This window comes from Cervus canadensis, chromosome 7, assembly GCF_019320065.1.
Source record: "Cervus canadensis isolate Bull #8, Minnesota chromosome 7, ASM1932006v1, whole genome shotgun sequence".
Classification (NCBI taxonomy): domain Eukaryota; kingdom Metazoa; phylum Chordata; class Mammalia; order Artiodactyla; family Cervidae; genus Cervus; species Cervus canadensis.
The window spans coordinates 5,624,756-5,632,997 of record NC_057392.1 but is presented as its reverse complement, the minus strand read 5'-3'; the positions used below and the strand labels follow the sequence as shown (position 1 = coordinate 5,632,997).

At 54.2% G+C, this 8,242-nt stretch overlaps 1 protein-coding gene across 1 annotated transcript in view; it reads left to right on the top strand.

Annotated features, from left to right (window-relative positions):
• The first annotated feature begins 232 nt into the window (after positions 1–232).
• Positions 233–8,242, top strand: part of SPSB4 (splA/ryanodine receptor domain and SOCS box containing 4) — a 90,426-nt gene continuing 82,416 nt past the window's right edge. Inside the window, exon 1 of the mRNA XM_043474259.1 lies at positions 233–881. The gene's annotated coding sequence lies outside the window, so the exon portion shown is untranslated. The remainder of the gene's footprint in view (positions 882–8,242) is intronic.

Sequence of the window (8,242 nt, the reverse complement as noted above, 5' to 3'; positions counted from 1 at the left end):
CGGGCTAGCGGGCGGGTGAATGGCGACCGCGCCGACTCGGCACGCGGGCGCGGGCTCCACTTCCCTCTCCCGCCAGCTGGTGGCCTCGGAAAGGTGGCGGCGCCGGCAGCGGCCCGAGCTGGGACGGGCCGGGGCGCGGGATGGTGGGGGAAGGGGCGTTCCCGGCGGCCGCGCCTTCCGCGGCTATTGGATTAGTGGCCTTCAGGGATGAGCTCAGCCGGATCGGCTTTCAGCTGCAGCCTCTGGGCCGGCCGGGAAGGCGGGGAGCGGGCGGCGGCGGAGGAGGAGGGGGAGGCGGCGGCGGCGGCTGCAGCATCCAGAGCTGGCCGCGGCGGTCGGCGCGCCCGGCGCACAAAGACGCCCAGCCCCTTGGGGAGGGCGATGAGCGCACCGTAGCCCGGACCCGGGCCCCAGCTTCGAACACCAATGCGTGCGCCCAGGGCGAGGGGGCAGACGCCGGGCGCGCCAGGGACTGGCGGCAGAGGCGCGGCCCGTGCGCCGTGAGCTCGGGACTCGCCGCCCTCCAGGTCCAGCGCGGAGCTTAGGAACCGCTGGAGCGCGGGCCTTGGCGCGCCCCCGGGATCCGCGCAGAAAGACTCTTCCCCACTCCCACCCGACCCCCTGCGCCCTCCCGCCGCGCTGGAGCGCCAACTTCCCCAAGAACGCTCCAACTCCGGGCCACCCTGCCGGGCAGAGGGGGCGCTGCTGCGGGGCTCGAGCCGTGAGGACGCGCCCCTGGCCCCTGGGAACAAGCCGGCATCTTCGGGGTCGCTCGGGCGCCCCTGAGCGGGTGGCAGCGGCCGCAGACGTCTCTCCTCGGAGTCCAGGACCTGCCAGCGCTGGCGATTCCTCCAGGGCAGGCGCTTGCCCTCTCTTTTATGGTGAGTATTCTCCATCTTCTGGTAAGGGGCGCGCGGGAGCCGAGGTCTGGCCGCGCGGACCTGGTGCGGGCCGGCACCGGCCACAGTCCGCGCTCCTGGCGTGGGTCCGGTCCAGATCCCCGGGAATTCCTCTCTGCCGGCTGTGGCAATCCGAGCTGGTTGGTTTGCCTTTGGGCGTTTGGGGCCGGCCCCTGGTGGCATAGGTTCGAAGCCCGCTGCTTTTCTGCGTAATGGAGACAGCACAAAAAACCTACCCGCCCCCCGCCCCCGCCCCAGTCACCCTTCTTGGGTTTAGGTCCATGATCTGTCATTCACTGAATGAGTGACCTTGGGCAAGGCGCCAAACCTCTGTTTCCTCATCCGTAGGATGGGGATGATAATGGTACCCTTTTAATAGGGCTCTTAGTAGCATCTATGGGGTGGTCCTCGTAATGTACGTAGACCTGTTCCTGACACATAAGAACCACTCGATCAAACGTTAGCCAGCTTATTATTAGCTGTATGAACCCAAGCATGTCATCCAACTTTCCGGAGCTGCAGCCGTTCTTTCGTCGATGTATTGGGGACAGTAATTTCCAGGAGTCTGTTCGTCCGGGTTGGGGGGCGGGGGGAGTTCAGAGCGATGGAAGTTAAGCGCCTGGCACGCAGTGGGCACTGGTGAAATGGGGGCTGTTACTGTTTACTCTTGACGCTGGTTAGTGAGGCTGGTCGCCCGGTCCGAGCACTGCTTGGGGCCAGCTCCTGGCCTTGCTTGGAGACAAACTTGGCGATGCTTTGGAAGGGAGGGGGTCGCGTGCAGTGTGAGTCACGAGCAGGGGAGGGGGGTGGGGTCTGGGAAGAAGGGAGGAGGCCAGAGCCTGGAGCGCGGCAAATGTGTCCGCCTTGGTAGCGCAAGACGCGCCACGGGCTTGGAGCCAGGAGGGGACGCCGAGCCCAGGACCTCTCCCTGAAGGGAGAAGAGTGGTTGGGAGGGGAGGTGGGGGAGTGGCCGCTCCCGCCTCCGGGATGGAGGAGCATGGGCTGTTACGGACTGGCAGAGACAGGAGGGCACTTCTGGGCCGCTAGCGCTAGGAGATGGAGAGCTCTCGGCTCTGGAGTAAGGCTTGAGTTCGAATTCCGCGTCCACCACCAGCCCGCAGTGTGACCTTGGACAAGTACTGTAATCTTTCCCAGCTCAGTTTCCTAGTCTGCCCCAGCCTCCTCCTGGGGGAGCTTTAGGGGTTGAAGGTAGGAGTTCTCTCCTCTCTAGGAATCAGAGCCACCATCCTCCATGCACCTTCGGTCCCCCTGCAATCGATGAGCATAAATCAGGAAGACGTGCCTGAGCTTGGGGGAAACGCTATTAAAAGGAGAATACGGGAGCTGCCCGCCCCTCCCCCCTCCAGGCGGTCGTTGCACCTAAGGAAGAAGCGCCCGTGCAACACATCTCTCCGGCCTCTCCCTCTCTTTCCCCCTTGATGCCCCTCTCCTCCAACTCAATTCTGCAGTCTCTGTCACTGAGACTGATGGGGGATCCCTGTTCATCCTCCACAACTCCATTTTTCACGAAGTGCTGCTGATTAATGGAGTTTGTAGAAAGACACGGTGTTGGTAGCTTGATACAAGGATGTTTGCCACAAGACACCATCCTCCTGAGATACATAACCCTCTGATAGATTCCATTTTACAAACTTCGTTTAAAAGTACCAATAAAAGGAATTTAAGCCACCTTGGGCCAACAACAAACAAAATTCTGCTTGCTGACCATTCTACTCAAATATCTCTCCAGTCTGTATTTCTGTTTTGCTTAAAAGACTGGTAAACTCAGTTATATGAGAAGAAAATCTACAGGGACATCACCAGAAACAATGAAAAGATCTATAACAAACTGGGAGAATGGTCACTCCTGTCACAAAGGGCTCATCTCTTTAATGTGTAAAAATGTTCTCAAGTCATCAAGAAAAAGACCATTCACTGTTCACATGCACAAAGTAAAACTGAAATAAGAAGCATATGACAAGTTGCCCTACTTCACTCAATAAGAAAAATTCAAGTTCAAACTACAAGACAATTTTCACATATCACATTAGCAAATAATCATTTATCAGAAACATCTTTTAAAAATATAAGATAGATCAAATCCCTCCTAGTCTTAGAATCTCCTCAAGGCTGCCCAGGAGTAAGATTAAAGTGCCTCCAAAGGCCTACAGGTCTGGTTCCTGCCCCCTTTCACCCCTTTCTCACTGTTTTCCTCTCTTATTAACTTCCACCCCCTGACCTTTTGGGCTTTGCTCCAACACTTCAAAGACTTTTTCCTTGGCTTTTATCAAACCTGGCTCCTCCTCACTTAGACAGGCCTGTCCTTGGGGAGCTTCACTTCTACTCCAGAAAGTAGCCAAGACCTGGGCCAGTACTGAATTCCCCTCCTCTTTGGGAAAAGACCTAGTTCCATTCACCCTACAGGGGCTACTTGATTCTCCCCAAGAGAATGATGCCTGACGTGGTTAGATAGCCAGGTTCTTCAAGGGTCCCTTCTTTGTTGGTACAGGAAAGAAGGGTCTCAGGCAACCTTGCAGCTAGAACAGGCCACTGGGTGCAGAAAATCAGGGGGTGTGGAGGTACCTGAAGCAAAGTTACCAGACGTCTCTGCCTCAGAGTCATTTAAAAAACTAAATACATAAGTGCATACACACAACTTATGTGAACATAACCATACATACTTGGCAAGAAAGATCAACAATAAGAAATAAAATAGCAACACATTTGATTTATTTTTTTAAATTACTTATTTATTTATTTTTGGCTGCCCTGTCTTTGTTGCTTTGCGCGGGCTTTCTCTAGCTGCAGTGAGTGGGGGCCACTCTTGGTATGGGACATGGGCTTCTCATTGCAATGGCTTCTCTTGTTGCAAAGCACAGGTTCTAGATGTGCCAGCTTCAGTAGTTGTGGTGCACAGGTTAGTGGCTCCCTGGCATTTCTTCCCCAACCAGAGCTCGAACCTGTGTCCCCCACATTGGCAGGTGGATTCCTATCCACTGCACCACCAGGGAAGTCCTTTATTTTTTTAATATTTATTTATTTATTTGACACCGGTTCTTAGTTGCAGCATGTGGAATCTTAGTTCCCTGACCAGGGACTGAACCCCAGTACCCTGCATTAGGAGCTCAAAATCTTAACCATTGGACCACCAGGGAAGTCGCCAGCAACACATTTTAAATAAAATATTTTGAATAAAATATGGTCCGTAAATAAAGCTCACAGGGGGTATCTGTTCTGAAGCTGTAGGAAAAAGTCATCTCTGCGGAGTCCTTTGGGAGAGAGGATCGAAGACCCAAATCAGGTGTCGTGAACCTTCCTCAGAAGAACTTTCCTGGGTGGTGTGGACTGCGTGTGATTTTTTTGCTAAACATATTGAATTAATCCCCACTTAAAATGTGTACTTTAATCATGAGAGAACAATGTTTGTTGTTAAAAAGGCAAACTGTACAAGAGGTGTGGAGTGGAAGTTTCTTCTTCAGTCCGATGCAGCCAGAGGTAGCAGGTGCTGGTAGGAGGTAGAGGCTGGGTGGGCGGGCGCTGACCTCGCCAGGAAGAAACAGAGCCCATGGTAGAGAAGACAGCTGGGGACGCAGGATGAGGCCACAGGGCAATGGAGGAATGCCACAGAGGGTGCCCAGCCCCACTTGGAAGTATGAGGAGAATGAATACCAGTCAGACCAGGGGAGGTGAGAAGGCTCCCAGGTGAAAGGATGGGCAGGATAGGGTTTGTGAGAGGAGTCTACTGTGACTGTTCTGACGGGGGGCCGTGCTGGGAGACTGGTATGGGAGAAATAAGCAAGGACAGGTCTTGGGGATTCTTATGTACCCAGGAAAGGGGTACAGCTTCTCCCTGGTGAAGCCACCTGGAGAGCTGAACAAAAGGTGAGTGGGTGCCTCGGTCAGATTTACCCTGTGGCAGGAGGAGTGGTGGCTTGGGGGACCACCGGGAGACCCGTGTAGTAATCCAGGCAAGATCTGAACTGAGGGAGAGCCAAAGGCACGGAGGGAGCCCGAGGGACAGGGAGATCCCCGGCAGAAAAGAGGCCGTGCAGAGAGGAACCTGGTTTGCCAGAGAAGGAAGAGGCTGCTTTCAGCCCTGGGCGTGTAGATTCTGAGGTGCCTGCAGCCCCTAAGCCACCATGTCGGCTATCTAGAATGGGTGGGCGTGTCCGCGGGGAAAGAGACCCCCTGGCTTTACAGCGTCGTTTGAAGGAGCAGCTAGTCTGGGGTGATCTGGGGTGGCCAGAGGCTTCCGAGTAGGTGGGTCTGGTGCTGAGGAGAGAGAGCAGGGCTGGAGACCCAGTTTGAGAGAATCCGCAGAGGGCTGGGAATGCCAATCACAAGAGAAGAGGCACGCAGAGAGGGAGCAGCAGAACTGAAGAGGCAGCAGTGGGGGAGCCCCATTTATGAGGCAGGCCAGGTGCACCCTGGAGCAGAAAAGCTGGAGGAAACTGCCTGGAGCTCTGCACCTCCATGCGCTGGTGTGCGCAGAAGGAGGGCCCAGAGCCGCTCCCAAGTCCTCCATCTGGCTTTCAGGGATGTGAAAAGTCACTGATGGGGGAGCCTGGAGCTCTGCCTTCTCCAGAAACCAGTCTGTGGCTTTGTCCACAGAAACGTCTCGCCCGTCAGCCACATTTTGTGAGATGCCACGTCACATGGCTTCCTGGGGCCATAGTGGCTCCCTGCTCCCTAGGGCTCCCTGTCTCTTCTCTCTCTGAGTCTCCCTGTCTCCCCACTTCCTTCCATCCCCTCTGCCTCTCTAGTCGCTCCCCCCCACCCTCAGTATCTCAAAAATGCTCCCAGAAAAAAGAAAAAAAAAATTAAAAAAAAAAAAAAAAATGCTCCCAGAGACACCTGAAGCTTAACAGAAGGACCTTCAGAAATTCCAGCAGGTACCTATTATGACCTCCTAGACCAAGCCTGAGGCATACAGTTTCCATTTTCATTCAGGCATTGAGATTTCAGACAATCAAGCGAGCAAAGTTCGGTTAGGGAGATAAATGACAGGCTAGACTTGAAGGTCACTGTGTTTTCTTCCTTGAAGTTTTTCCTTGAGGGTCCGGTTATGCCTCACCCACCCCCAGCTGCTTTCTCCTAGGTAGGTCTGCTGCAGCCTCACAGAGGCCAGCTGTCCCACAGAGCCACCCACACATGCTTGGGGCGCAGGGGCAGACCCTGCCAGGAAGGCACCTGGATGTAGGGCCTCTGGCCTCGCTGCCCTAGAGGTGTGTCTCTTTCAAATGACCTTGCAGAGCAAGCTGGCTTGGTCACTGCCTAGCAAACCTTCTTCATCCCATCCCCTGCACTCCTTGCTGATTGACAGCCTGAGCTTCTGCCTTGGGGGCTCCTGGCTCTGTCAGGCGTGGGAGGATTCCCATGGAAACCCCACAAGAAGGAGAGGCGCAGGGAAACCTCATTGATTCATGCTCCCGGAGGACGGGCGTGAGACGGTTCCACCTGGAGCTGGACAGATGGCTCTCTGTGAGCTCCTGGTAAGAAAGGGCCTGCCCCAGTGGAGTGTCGCATGAGCTCCACGCATGTCTACAGAGAGAAAAGCTAATGGACGCCAGTGAATAAAAGCTTGGGGCTTCTTTAGCTCATTCACTTTTGGCAGGTTCACTCTCGGTGAACATCTTTTAATAGAATAGCCTCTTTGCTTAATGTTTATACCAAGAAAATCTTAGGAACATCCCCATCGAACCAGGTCCAAGTAGGTACCATTGGCACCATTAGGCAGAGGTGAAAATTGAGGGCTGAAGATGTAAGTAATTGACTCGCCCAAGCTCACGGCGCTCTGCTGTCTCAGTCATGCCTCAGCGGAGGCTCTTTCCGAGGCAGCAGGTTGCTTTTACTTCTTTGTTCATGCTTTCGCGCCTACCACTTTCCCTCTGAGCCAGAGCCCTGCAGAGCCCTGAGGACTCTGGTGGGGGACCCAGCCCCTGCTCTTGAGTTGCCCCCCGTCTAGAGGGAGGGAGGCAGCTGAGGAAACATCAGTGATAAGTCTGTGATGGAGACAGGTGCAGGGGCTCTCGGGGCACAGGATGACGAGCTCCCCAGAGGCACTGAGACCCGAGTTGAATGAATTACCCAGGTGAGTATATATGGGAGGGGTGTGCAAGGGAGAGTGAACAAGTGAAGGCAGCAGAGGTTCAGGACACAAATGTGTGGGCCCCTGTGGTGCCTGTGGGGAAATTCACACAGCTTAGTGGGGATGCTCTGAGGGGCTTCATAGAGGGAGATGGGCCAAGAAAATATTGTGAGGTTTTTGTGGGGAGAAGGGTTAGGAGGGGCTTCCCTGGTGGCTCAGTGGTAAAGAATCTGTCAATGCAGGAGAAAGCAAGTTTGATCCCTGGATCAGGAGGATCCCCTTGAGAAGGAAACTGCAACCCACTCCAGTATTCTTGCCTGGGAAACCCCATGGACAGAGGAGCCTGGCGGGCTACAGTCTATGAAAGAGTCGGACATGACTTAGCCGGACTAGACAACAACAAAAACAAGGGTTAGGAGTTTGTACTTTCTCCTGAAAGCCCTGGAGAGCCTGTGGGGGACTTTAAGCAGGGAATATGATTAGATCAGCTTTGCATTTCACAAGGGCTGTCGTATACGTTTGAAAGCAATAGTCAGTCTATTATAGGGATTCAAGTGGTATCAAACTGCACTGCTTTTTACAGTCCTTGTCGTTATTCAGACTTGTCACTGAGTCTGACCCCTCTGAGCTCTCCTGGATAGGAAGTGATTGGGTCTTACACTTTCCTGAAGCCTCAGATCTCCAGAGAGGCATGGTTACTGCTGGTTAAATGAAGGAATGAAATCCACCCCCAACCCCTTCCCTAGCAAGTCCAAAGCCAGAGGCCACATTGAGGGGAGGGCGTTTCACCCAGTCATCATCAATTCTGCGACAGTCCTGTCTCCTGGCAGACCCCATGCCTGACTAAGTCCAGCAGACAAGACTCCGAGAATGGGATTTGGGGTTCTGGGCCTCTGAAGACTTGAGTATCACATTTTGCAAACAGCCAAGGCTCCTTACAAAGTGCAACATCCACGCTTTGTTGTCTCCTCATTTCCCTCTCGGGCTGCAACACCCGCCAGGGTCCTGGGAAGGGCAACTGACAATTTGAGTTTTTGTTTTCTTGCTCAGCCATCACTGAGGCCCCGGGGAGGATCCTTCCGGATAATGTCATTAAGCATCCCCATTCAAGCATGGTCTAAGAAATTAAGTTTGGTTTGAGGAAATGTGATGGAGGCACTGTTCAGTATGCCCTCCGCTTGCTGGGTTGAGAGCTGATGTTACTCCTACCAGGAAGTTAGGCCCTGTTGTATCTCGTCTACGCCTAGTCCGGTGC